At 41.2% G+C, this 12,975-nt stretch overlaps 1 long non-coding RNA gene across 1 annotated transcript in view, besides 1 other annotated feature; it reads left to right on the top strand.

The window, feature by feature from the left end:
• Window positions 1–12,975, top strand: part of Sfta3-ps (surfactant associated 3, pseudogene) — a 38,993-nt gene that overhangs the window by 6,568 nt on the left and 19,450 nt on the right. The window contains exon 2 of the long non-coding RNA NR_045082.1: window positions 11,170–11,304. This is a non-coding gene — a long non-coding RNA (surfactant associated 3, pseudogene). The remainder of the gene's footprint in view (window positions 1–11,169; window positions 11,305–12,975) is intronic.
• Window positions 2,227–2,434: an enhancer, noted in NCBI's record as "Nkx2.1 Hh enhancer based on Gli1 ChIP, peak 1". NCBI's record gives its function as "activates Hh-dependent expression of a HSP68 minimal promoter in ventral diencephalon of transgenic mice" and the evidence as "EXISTENCE:transgenic organism evidence [ECO:0001131][PMID:17442700]".

Raw genomic sequence — 12,975 nt, 5'->3', positions numbered from 1 at the left:
TTATTCTTGTAGTTAGATGTGACTTTATTGTCACTTTTTCTCCCTGTCCCCTTTACTCTCCATTCCATCATTTCCCTGCCTGTTTTGCTTGCTTGCTTCTTTATCCAATTGCAGACTCAGAGCTGCAGTCTTATTTTGTAGGCAATTCAGTGTCATTTTCTTAATGCCACCACTAAAAGGAAAAGCAGATAAAGTGGATGGGGTAAACTGTAAGGAATAAAAGCCAGGAAGGTCTACCTGGGAGGGCACTGGGAAGTAAGAAGACCAAAGAGTGGCCAAGGTCTGCCTGTCAGGGGACATGCAAGAAACATGACAGGGAAAGCCTAGAGAACAGGCTAATGAAATCCCAATAATACCAGGAACGGGAGAGGGAGGAAAGTCCCACAGAAGGCAAGTCTAGGCTGTGCCCGAATAACACCAAGTGGAGGTGGGGGCACATCTGTCTGGAATAGTCTGAGAGGAGAGGAGCAACTCTAGAAGATACTGCCGGGGCTTGAGAATAAGAAACATCTTGGCAGGACAAAGCAAAGAACCCTAGTCTCAGCCGCAAGCCCACCCTTCTAGTCCATCTTGCTAATCCCACTTGACAACACTGGGCTCTGTCTCCCAAGGAGGTACAAATTAGTGGTAACCTGGGAGCAAAGGATGTAATTGTGGGGAGAGATGACAGTAGGTTCTTAAATAAAAAACAAAAAAACAAAACAAAAAATAAAAAAAAACCCACATTTTTTTAAGAAAGAAAGAAAGAAAGAAAGGAAGGAAGAAAGAAAGGAAGGAAGGAAGGAAGGAAGGAAGGAAGGAAGGAAGGAAGAAGGAAGGAAGGAAAGAAAGAAAGAAAGAAAGAAAGAAAGAAAGAAAGAAAGAAAGAAAGAAAGAAAGAAAGAAAGAAAGAAAGAAAGAAAAAGAAAGAGAGAAAGAAAATGGCTTCTGGAAACTTCTGTGGAAACAAACAAACTTTCTTGGAAACATATGTCCCATTACACCCCTCCCAAGTCGGGAGGCATGCTTTTGAAGAGACTTGAACCCTTTTATTCCTGCAAGCATGACCTGGAGGGAACTCTCTTATGAAGGGCCACCCAGCTGCCTAGGAACAGGGTGGGAAGATCCCCTGGGTCTGAGACAGGATCCCACATCATAGCCCCCACTTTGGAGTTCTACGTTTCCCAAGATGGAAGACCTTGATCCTTTGGGGCGGTGTTTTGGCAGAGGCTGACCCCCACCCCAAAACAAAACAGTTAACCAAACAATAATGACAACAAAATAACGGGCTAGGGCCAGCTGGCTCCGCGGGGCGCACATAGTTTTTTGAGCCCAAAGACTGTTCGGGCCTACTGGGAGGGTTCTATGCAGCTACAAGGAAGTCCCCACCCCACTTCGGCCCCCTTAGGGGGCATCTCTGGAGCGCTGGGGCACCCGGACCCTTTCTATTTTAAGGGTCACACACGCTGTGAAGTATTTTAGCTGCATCACAACCTTTTAAATACCCCAGCATGACACTGACTGCCTGAATAAGGACCTCATTTGGGTGGTGACCGGCCGAAGTGCTCATTTGAGACGCTTGGGCGGCTGTGAAGCACCGGCTCGCTCTGCGCCGGCGGGGCCAGCAGGGTGAGGTCTCCGGGAGGGATGGCGGCGGTGCTGGCCGATCTGGGAAGGAGGGAAGTGGTCCAGGCTGCGGGCCGTGGGCGCCCTTCCGCTCAGCTCCAGTGGCCTGAGGTCGTGCGCGTCCGGAGCACAGACTGGGGCGGCTCGGCCGTCGGGCTTTTCTGTGGAATTACCAGGCTCTGGGGAACAACTCCACCGACCGGAGTGCATGTGGCTCACACTGCCTTTCCCGTTCCTAGTCTTTGATACTTTTGGAAGCAAAGATTTCCTTCCATCTTTTGGGCGAATTTGTTTCATCTCTCCTAAATTCAGAAACGGAGTCTTCAAAAGTCTTAATGTGTGTGTGGTGTGTGTGTGTGTTTGTTTGTTTGTTTGTTTGTTTGTTTGTTTGTTTCTAGCGTTTAAATGAATGCGAAGCCACGGATCGAATCCTGTCGCTCACTTGGGGTTAGCGTCTCCCGATATTTCACACGGAAAACAAAACTTGGGTCTCTCTTATTTGTAGTTGTCCTTAACCTTTACAGCAACTGCTGTAGATGCTGCTCTGTCCATTCTCTAATAGATTTTACCAGGGACCGGTGACAGAGAACTGATTTCTTTTCTATTAGGGTTTAGCACATCTTTGTTGAAGGCCTGTAGAACGACCAGGGATTAGATTTGCATCTCTTAGACGCCCTGTGTGGTCTTTGTGCGAAGCTTGTAACTGTTAAAAATGACTTGTTAGGAAGCGTGTGGGCTCTCAGCGCTCTCCTTTTGACAGAAGGATTGAGAAATTCAGATTGGCCCTGTAGGATTTAGCCTGCAGATTCCACCTGAACCCTAAGCAATTAGACCTTAATCTCACTGCAATCATATTTGAGTTAGGATTTCTTGCACTTTGTTTACTTCAATTAAAAGCAGTGGAATAATTTTTTTTCCAGCGTCTAAAGTGAAATCTTCAGGAATAATACCTCAGGACTTCTTAGAAACGGTTTTGGTGGCGATGGGGGATTTTCTTGTGAGCTTTCTTTCTGGCCCTCTTGCCCTTCCCCTCCCCCATTTAAATTATTCCTCTCCTGTTGCTCGCTATAGTTGCGATCATCTTTCCAGGGGTTGAACTCAGGTCGCGACGGACCGCGTCCAGAGGATACCAGCAGAGAGGGGCACCCTTGCCCGGAGAGCACGCGGGGGTGGGTGGGGGGAGTCCCAACCAGGGCGCCTGCTCCCAGCTCCACGTGGAGTTTACTCGCTAGTGCGCGCCGAAGGCTGCTGCCTGCGTAAGCCCCAGGCAGTGGACACCCACCCGGCACCGCGCCGGTCCTCTTACGATGGATCAGGGTACCATCATCGTAGCTCAGGACCGTAGAGGACCGGTTCTCACAGTCCCGGAGCCTGATGGGATGTTGCCTTCAGGCTAACCCGGCTCCCTGGAGGTCGGATGGGGTGGGGCAATCCTCGCTGGTTGGGATTTGGGTTTAGCTTCCGGCCTAAGGCTGGGCTGCCCACAGTTGGCCAGCACCAGGTCTTCCTTGGCCAGGTCCTTTTCTGCACCGGTAGCGGCCAGGCTGGTTTCTGCTCTCTGTCTCCCTAAAGTCAACCAAGGATTCTCAAACATGGAGCTGGCTTCTCTTCGGATCGCCACGCTCCAGAGGCTCAAAGCCTCCAACCAGGCTGAGGGGGGGCTGGTCACTCAACCTTCCAGATCTGGGCTATTTAGTCCTTAGGCCGCTCCAAGGGGGTAGCCTGCAGTTATTGTCAAGTCAGTAGAAACCAAGATAGGCGGGGAGTTTATTACCTTCATTGTTTAATCTAGTAAGGCTGCCACTTTGATTTGCTTACAATATTTCTTCTCTTGGGAGATAGCAAGGATTCAGAATCACGACTTCTCCCATTTTGCTCCACAACTTAGGGCTCTTGCTCTTAGTTCATTTGATTCTCTTTTCTAAATTGCCTTTCCCAGCTAATACTAAAGACAGCCAGCACAGAAAGTAAAGTGAGGACTTCTAACAAGGAGGGCTTCAATACCATTTTTTTTTTTTATCCGAAAGAGGCCCGCGCCACTTTTAAAGGTCACCCTTTAACTTTTAAATAGTTCTTTTGTGACTACTTGCCCAGGGAGGAGATCTTAATTTTTTTCCCCTTTGTTTTTGAGTCCGTCAGAACGAAAAGAGAAAGTTAACTGAGACTGTGGCTGAAATTCTTTAAGTAAGGAGGAAGTACTTGCTTACACTAAGTGTTAAGTACTAAGTGTAGAGCAGTACTTACTGGTTTTAGAAAGAAATTCTTTAGGACAATTGCTATTGCTAGTTACTATGAACATCATTAAGAATGTTTAGGCATCCAAAAATAATTCAGGAATTCTTTTCTGAGCTTGGATGTGGAAGACAGAATATAGTTTAAGAGAAAGAGGGAAAGGGGGCAAGGCTATAGTGCTAATCTGTCTGAAATCTACCAAGAGAAATCTTGATGGACTACTGAGGGAGGATCCCAGCTTTAAACCGGCTCTGTGTGTAGTTTAGTGGACCCTTTCATTTGTGAATAGGATCTGTATCAAAACCCTAGTGTGACCATGACAATTGGGTAATCACACGCAAGGCATCTTTGCTAATGGAGAGATTCTGTAAATATGTTTCTAGTGAATACAGAGATAACAGTCACAGTGAAAGGGTCAGGTGCCACAAATCATAGATTACTCTGCCAAAGGTTGCCAGCCATCTGAGGTTTGGAAGGACATTAGCTGCCTTTGCATTCTCAGAATACTCTCCTCCGTTGGTGATTTCGCTTACTTGACCCTACTTCTGTTATTAAAAAGCTGGCAGGCACAATCAAGGGCAAGCAGGTTGGCTACCTACCCTCCTGGCAGCTCTCCAATAGTCCCATTTAGCTGCCAGGAGACAGACAGAGGACTGAGTCATCAGTCATGTAATCCTGAAGTAGCATCTAGAAGGTACCAGGAAAACTTTCATGGGGGCTCACAGGTCCCCCGTTCAGCTCGGCTTCTGTATCTTCCGAATCAAATTTGGAACAGATCCCTGGCTGGGGGGGGGGGGTGGGTGGTGGGTGGGTGGAATTCACTCCTAGGAAGGACAGGGAGAGAAATGATGAGAAGTGGCTTAGCTAATGAAATGCTTAAGCAGTTCCTTGAGAAAGTAAGTTGTGTCTTTATAGAGAGCCTCAGCATTAAAAAGTACCATAGAAGTCGGATTGTGGTTACTGATGGGAACAGAACCCAGGAATTCCCCTTGTTAGGCAGCAGTGAATATCGCAGAGAAAATCAAGTGCTGTCCATAAAATCTGGAGCTACTTCATGTCAGCTGAACAAATTTCTGGCTTACAGCATTTGCTTTAATAAAGGGTTTTTTTTCCCCCTTCCTTTCCCCCCTAAATCCATTAGAGATTAGGCACTGAACTTTCAGAGAAATGTGAAATTGGGATTATATCAAAAGATTTTTCCTAGCTCAGGTTTAAACTAGCTAGTACTTGGCAGACAAGAGGCTTTGTAAAATCAAAATACATTTCTTTCACATATCAGTGCTCTGTACAGAAGGCTACAACACGTAGGATGCACCAAGAGAAAGTTCTACAGGTGAGAAATGGCTGCGTAGGTCTTCTTGGTTCAGAGGAGAGACTCTTTTCTCATAGGCTTATTTGGAAGTGGTTTGGGGACCTCAAATTAGGTATCCCCACCAAAGGAAAAGCCATCAGTTACTAACAGGCACCAAGACAATTCCGTGGGTGCCAATGAACTTTTCTCCAGGGTACAGGTAGGCATGAGAGAGCTTTTAACACTTTTGAACAGAAAAAGAAAGGCACCATTCACTGAAGTGTGACTGTTCAGGAGAGCTAGCAAGATATATCCCTTAAAGAATATTTCTACTATTCTAAGTGGGTCTCTAGATGTAAAATGTAAAAAAAAAATTAAAAAATTAAAAACCTCCAAATTTAATTTTCCAAAATTATGTTATCACATTAGTATATTCTCAAGGAACAAAGATAGACATTAGTCATCTACATTACCAAAGGGGGAAAATATTTTAAAACCAGATGACAGATACATGCCTTATAATTTAAACGATACTGAATGATGAACAATCTTCCATGTTCATTAAGCAAAAAAGGAGAGAGAATGTCTGTAAAAGTGAATAAAACAGGCTTTTATTGAACAAATATGCCTAACACCCCATTTTATTAGCTGATAATACAAATCATTACTGGCTCTTGTGCTGAGAGTCATTTTAATGTAATGAATTCATTTTAGACCCTTAATAAAGCAGAGGCTAAAGTCCTCTTGTGACTTTGGGAGGAACTTTCAAGTGGCCCCACCCAAGTTGAAGACATACATCTTTCTTGCTTCTTAAGTTATGAAGCAGAAAGTTTTGCTTAGGTGCTTTTTCCAGTTTTCCTAACACCCTTCCAGATAAAGTTTCCTTTCAAAATAACAGAGAACAAAAGGCAAGAAGAAATTTAAGCATGTGTGACTTAGGTGGTCACAGTCCATGTCCACAAATTAAAAGTGATAAAGCAACCAGACATAATTTTTGTTTGTGTTTGTTGTTTATACCTCGGATTGCCTCGGATTGTGCCTGATTCACAGTATTTGTTGAACACTTTCTTAATCAATTCATGAAACTCAATTCATGAAATACCCTTATTATTTCGCTTGTAATTCTTTTCTTCTTCTTCTTCTTCTTCTTCTTCTTCTTCTTCTTCTTCTTCTTCTTCTTCTTCTTCTTCTTCTTCCTCTTCCTCTTCCTCTTCCTCTTCCTCTTCCTCCTCCTCCTCCTCCTCCTCCTCCTCCTCTTCCTCTTCCTCTTCCTCTTCCTCTTCCTCTTCCTCCTCCTCCTCCTCCTCCTCCTCCTCCTCCTCCTCCTCCTCCTCTTCTTCTTCTTCTTCTTCTTCTTCTTCTTCTTCTTCTTCTTTTTCTTCTTCTTCTCCCCTTCCTCTTTCTCCTCCTCCTTCCTCTTTTTTCTTCCTCCTTCCTCCTCCTCTACCTCTTCCTGCTCTTTTTTATTCTAATTTGAGACAGGGTCTCAGTATAGAACCCTGGCTATCCTGGAACTCTTAGGCTGATATCAAAGTTACAGAGATCCTCCTGTCTCTGCCTCTTGAGTGTGGGGACTAATGACATGCACCACTATGCTGGGTTGTGGTATTTTCTTCTTTTAATGTTAACAAAAACAAATAAGATTTTAGGTCATTTTGATAAATAAAAACAAACAAAAATGACAAGAAAAAAAGTCCATCTTTTGCCAGTTGGTAAGAGAGAAACCTGGTGTCTTACTACTTGAATTATGACTGGCATGATACTGTTTTGTTTGAAACAAACAAAAATTTCCAGATGTAACACAGCAAGGATTAAAAAAAAAAGAAATAACTTGGAAAACCTTAATCTTTTATTACATTTGAGATGTAAACTCACCGCACAACGCCCATCATTTAAGACCTTACGATCCTAAAGAATGACTTCTTCTGAAGCAATGAGGTTCACAAACACGGTACCTCCTTATCAGATAAATTTGGAAACTGATTGGCATGGCCTTATCAACTAAAAATAAATAAATAAATAAATAAATAAATAAATAAATAAATAAATAAATGCAAGCAAGCCCTGGTTGGTTGTTATTCACAATCCCACACAGGGCTGTTTTTAGGAAGGTGGTCCAGTGACCACAGTTACACACTGCACTGTGTTCCTGACCTCCATCCCTACATGAGTTCTCTTCACAGCTTAGTGTGTAGCTCGGGGCACAGTGGAATCAATGGAGTGAATGGTGGTGGGTTCCTGAGTTTAGAAGGTGGCCTTAGGCCTGCCTGTTCCTTCTCTTAGCCCAATGAGCTCCTGGATGACCTCCTTGTTGATGTACAGGCCTGGCTCAAGATTCTTTACAGTTTTGAAGGGTGAGCATGAGGGTGTCATTTCATGTCATCATTCACTGACATATAGGAAAGTATCATTTCAAGTGGAAAATATATGTTTATGTACCAAGCACATCCCTACCATCCCGTAAGCAGTCTCTCATAGCAGACAATTGTATCTGGGTGGTGATTACTCACCAAGAAGGACAATCCTGGAAAGAGGCAAACTGTAGTAGTGACAGTACCCCAGAAAGACTAAATCTTGCCTCTGCGTTCCAGTTGGTTAAAGCACTCAATGTACAGGTGGTGTTGATATCTAAATAAGCATCTACAGACGTCACAGATTCCAAGTAGGCTTTCAAGTTGTCTTCCTGGTAAGACATGGGGGTGGCGGTACGTTGTGTACTCTCAGCACTTGGGAGGCTGAGGAAGAAGGATCAGCTGTTTAAGGTCAACCTTGGCAACATGATGAGTTCAAGGCCCGAGCTACAAGAGACTTGTCTTTAAAACCACCCCCCCCCCAAAAAAAAATTTAAAGAATGAATGGAGCCACTAAAAGAAATCTCTTTACCAATGTCTAGAACAAACAGTGGCTTTAAAAAAAAATAATTCAAGAATTCACCTCTTCATTCACATGAAGGCAGGAGTTGGTATTTGCAAACCTGATATCAAAGTCAATTCACTACCATGGGAGAGTGATTTAAGAGTTCTACTTGGGAGAAGTGGTTGGTAAAAATCTCAAACCAAGTTGTTTCATCCTGTTGTTGATACATCCAGTTTAGAGGTTATACTAGAAAAGCTAGGGGTATCATCCCAAGACAGATGTTGTCATAAGAAAATACAGAAGTCTAGGCATCAACTCATTTATTCAGTCAATAAATATTAATCGGATGCTTACCCAGTCAAAGTACCAAACATGGAGAGAAAGCTAGATCTTTAATCGCAAAGACACTGTGTGAGCAATATAGGAGAAGAAGAACTGAGTGGGCGTGTATATTTTTGTAATGGAAGACTAGTAGTATAGTTTCAGGAAGAAGGCTATAGAAGCCAACTGGCTTGTCTGATCATTTAACGGTTTAGTCTTTGAAAGACTTTGAGGGAACTTGCTGTATCTCCCTGAGCCAACATTGGATCCCTCCTAACGTTTACTTATTACTTCATCTTAGTGCTTTTTATTTACTTAGATTAAAAAAAAAAACAGTTTTAAGGAGGATAGAAACTTGGCAGAGATTACCCTTCAAGGCGTGATTTAGATACAACTCCATCTTTTTTTCTCCATGCTTACCTCACGGAGCTGTCATTAAGGTAAGATGCCGGTTGTTTTTGGAGTGGTGGACTGACTCACTGCCCCATGATCATACTGTATCCGCAGATGAACAAATACAGGAGTGGTATTTAGTCACTTTCTACGTCTACTCAGATAAATGGACAATTTAAGCTATAATGTTCCAGTACAAGATGATTCTGTTTGACTCAGGTCTCAGAAAGGGTAGTAGCATACCAAATTATAGCAGTTACGATGGCAAAAAGTACGAAGCTTCTAATAACAGCTCCTCATTTTAGCACGTGTATGTCTTTGGAAACTTCCTGTTATTTAATGCCTCTGCCCCCCTCTCTTGATTAAAGGCTGTTTACCTTAGTCATATATCTCCTAGCACTCTTGGAGCTTCATGGGGTTTGTACCTACAAGACATTGCATCAGAACCATTACTATGCCTCAGAGACATGCAGGGGGCCCCGGGGCAAATAAAAAAAATGTTTTTGAATGCACAACATGTGTGAAGTTGATGAAAATTCATGACATCTCTATCAGGGCTGTTTCAGCTTACGTCATCAGAAAGGTGAGTGCAAATAATTTCATTTAATATTTTAAATTCTGGAATCTTTCCCATTGCAAAGAATCCATGCAAGTTCTATGTTTTGGCTCTGTTCTGTTTAGTTAGTCTGACTTTGAAAAGTAAAGAAAACAAAAAACAGTTCCTGACTGTCTTTTAGAACTTTTCATTTGCCCATATATGCAGTCTTTAAAGCGGAACTGAAACGTGGCTTGAGAATATAGTCACCAAATGCAAATATGCAAAATACACTCATAAGGACCGTTAACATTTATTACTTTTTTTAAGGTATAGAAATGTCTTCAAATTTATCTTTTAAAACAGAAATAAAATATTCAAGAAACTCTTAGAAAATAAAATAGCCAAAGGCTGCATATATAGTGATCAGCTGTTATTAAGTAAAAATCTATTGAAAGCCAGATAAAAGGCATTGTGTAGTGGGTCCCCGACGAAAACTGGGAAAACAAGAGCATCACAGTTAATTAGAACCAATCAAGGCGATGCTTTGCAACACCTTTCACACCAGTGCAACATCTGATCTCCATAGTCTACATTTCCCACAGTTCTGTAGAAAGAAGGGTGGGGAGAAAATGTTTGACTCATTACACTCCACGACACAGTTGAATTCCACTTTCTTTTAATTCTTTTAAAGTAACTGTTATGGAAATAAGATCTTGGAAAAAGAATCCCACAAATGTCATTTTATGTGTGGTTTAGGATAATCTGACTTAAATTTTGTTTTAATTTTATATGTATTTTTGTGTGGGAGAAAAACACTTATCTTAAAAATAAAATTTAGACCATAAATTTGAGTTATTAAATACTTTTTGTATACGTACTAAGTAGTGGCGAGGAACCGAGCCTTTCTTGAGTCACAAGAGTCCAGGGATATTATGAATGATACTGCAAATAAGTATCATGTTACATTTCTTCTTGGATTAACACAGTACTGAACTAAGTTAACCATGTAACAACAACATCACACATTATCTTGGATTAACACAGTACTGAACTAAGTTAACCATGTAACAACAACATCACACATTATCTTTAAAAGAACAGATAAGACTGAACACTATCTCATTTCTACAACTCATTCAGTGTTTGCTTCTACCCAGAGCACATTAAGTTTTAGTTGGTTTATAATTCATAGGAAAAAAGAAAAAAACATCACCAGGGGAATAATACTACTTTCAGGCTGTTTTCAAGAAGTCCACAGTGTGTTTATTTTAAGCCATATTTGCTTTCTTTTCCCTTTTAAAATTTTTGCCATGTAGCCCACATCAAAAAAAAATCTGCGTTTTTGTTATTATTGTTAGTCATTCAATAGGAAAGGTAGAGTGTTGTGAACCGCCAAGGTGCTTCATAACATTTGAAAAATGACATACGGAAAAATATGCACACGTTTTGACAATAGCTGGTTGTCAAGTTTTGCCCTCTTTAAAAAGCTAATTTGTGAACGGGCTAGCCTTTTTTGGAGGCAAAACTAGGCACAAAACTGGTGCTGTAGATGTGAGATGTCTTAGGTAGGCACCCACCTCCCAGTCCCCAGTGTTTACAAAGCATTGCTTGTTATTGAAGATGCTCTGAGACTCGGCAGCTATCTCCTGGTAGATTGAACCATGCTTTGGAAGAAAGCTAAAGCTGTCTGGTGTGCACTGTTTAGTTTTTATTTATTTTGCTCTGGTCTGCATATTGTCTCCTCCTACAGCACACAAGATGTGGTGTTCCCCCTCTGCCTCATACCCAGATCTCAAAAAATAAAGTAAGGAAAAGTGAAAGGACTTTGCTAAATACTCCCTTTCTTGAAAACGCATATGCCTGTAGAAAGAAAGCAAGTTCCGAGAATCCTCTTCTCTCTAGTACTAAACCGTTTCTTTTCCTCTTTGCACAGATTTATTCCCCAGCACAGCAAGAAGATGCGCCTGTGACCCTTTTCAAACTTACTCTCCACTCGGCTTATGGAGACCATCAGCTGCAGGACAAATATTTTAGTTTGGATATGCATGTCACAATTAATAATAAAAAGGTACGTTGGGGTGTGATTTCTTTTTCCTTCTAAGCACACAGTCACTCTCACAAGATGGCTGTGTTTGTCCTCCAGGGAGAGCTGCGGATTCTGTTCTCACACAAACTGCTTTCTAACTATAAGCCCACAATTTGATTTGTAGGGATTGGGATAATCATGGTCTAAAATGTGCATTACAAAAACTCTGCTTATCTCTAAAAAAAAAATCAGTATTTCTTAAAGCAAACAATTTAAGTAGAAAAGTCATTTGATAAAAATAATTGGTTCGGCTGAGACAGGGCTCACATTCTTCTGCCAGATAATGCTTCAGTGGAGACTCTAACCTCAGTGGTATTCATTAGACACAGTTCTCATTCAGCTTTAAGTCCTGGGGTGGGGGGAGTGGATTAGCTTAAAAATAATTTTAAAGAAGTAAACAAATGCAGGAGTAGGGTGGGATAAAAATCTCTATCACACCGACTTTATGTCATTTAGTTCCTCAAAAATTGTCTCAAGGGGTAGGAGTGTCCTGCGTATAGTGCCAGGACAAGGGTGCCTTTTAAAACTGGAGAACTTAAAGAAGTTTGCTTAGCAGACGGTAGGCTAACTGAGCCATAAAAACGATCCAGATTGCAATATTAGGAGAGAACCTAAAATTGTATGAACTTTAAAAATTGTGTTATACTAGTCTTTAATAAATAGCACCTTTGGAAATATGGTAAAGCTGTTACGAGCAACTTCTGGGACTCTCAAGTCCAGGAGAACATTAATTTTTTTAAGTTTTGTGGGTTTTTTTTGTTTTGTTTTTGTTTTTGTTTTTTTTGTTTTTGGCTTTCCTAACTGGGGGAATTAGGAAAAATTACATACTTTTAGATTGTCTCCAGGCAGTGGTCCTATATAGATGGTATGTCTATAAAGCAAAAGCTTATAAACAGATTAACTAACAACTATATTGTTATGATTACTATTGTTTGATTTGGTAGATAGCCAACCAATATAAAATGGGTATTAAAAAAAAGTACAGATTCTTAGCAATATCACAAAATGTTCTTTAACTAGCTCAGCATTTAATTGAAAAGCCCCTTGCATGTGATTCACTCAGCCATCTCTCTTCAGACTTACATGCACTTAAATTTTACAGATCAGCTAATGTTTTAAGTTACATTTTATATCAAGGTGAAGACAGTCTGTGGCAAGCTAAACTGAGTTCATGACATTTAACACTATTTTTAGTAGTTCTGATTCAGATACAATGCTGTTGTCAATTTGCTGAAGTTGCAAACATTTTTTATTGAAACATCCCAGTATTGAAAACAATACTATGGTGCTGATAAATATTCACTTTCTTGGCTACTTTATCTTACACACTTTTTAATCTCTTTAGAAACACAATTATGCATTATTTTAAAGGGACAAGAAAATAAATGTAGTTAGGACCCAAAATGATCTTTTTGACTCTGGTGAAAGGAAATTCAAACCCCTTGTCAGGACCTGAGTCCCTTCCTTGGGTTCAGTGTATCTATCTTGTATATAAAGTGAGTTGACAAAATTAACTAGTGAACACAAAGCAAAATGAGAAATGAACGGCGAGAACAGCCAAGCAGGAACAAGGAAGAGTCTCAGGAAATGATATTTTCCCATCAGTGGATAGGCATGCATACATTAAAGGTGTAAAAGGCAGCAGGAGGAGAA

The sequence above is a fragment of the Mus musculus genome, chromosome 12 (genome assembly GCF_000001635.26).
Source record: "Mus musculus strain C57BL/6J chromosome 12, GRCm38.p6 C57BL/6J".
NCBI classification, from domain to species: Eukaryota; Metazoa; Chordata; class Mammalia; order Rodentia; family Muridae; genus Mus; species Mus musculus.
The sequence above is the reverse complement of the archived record's forward strand: the minus strand, read 5'-3'. Positions and strand labels throughout refer to the sequence as shown.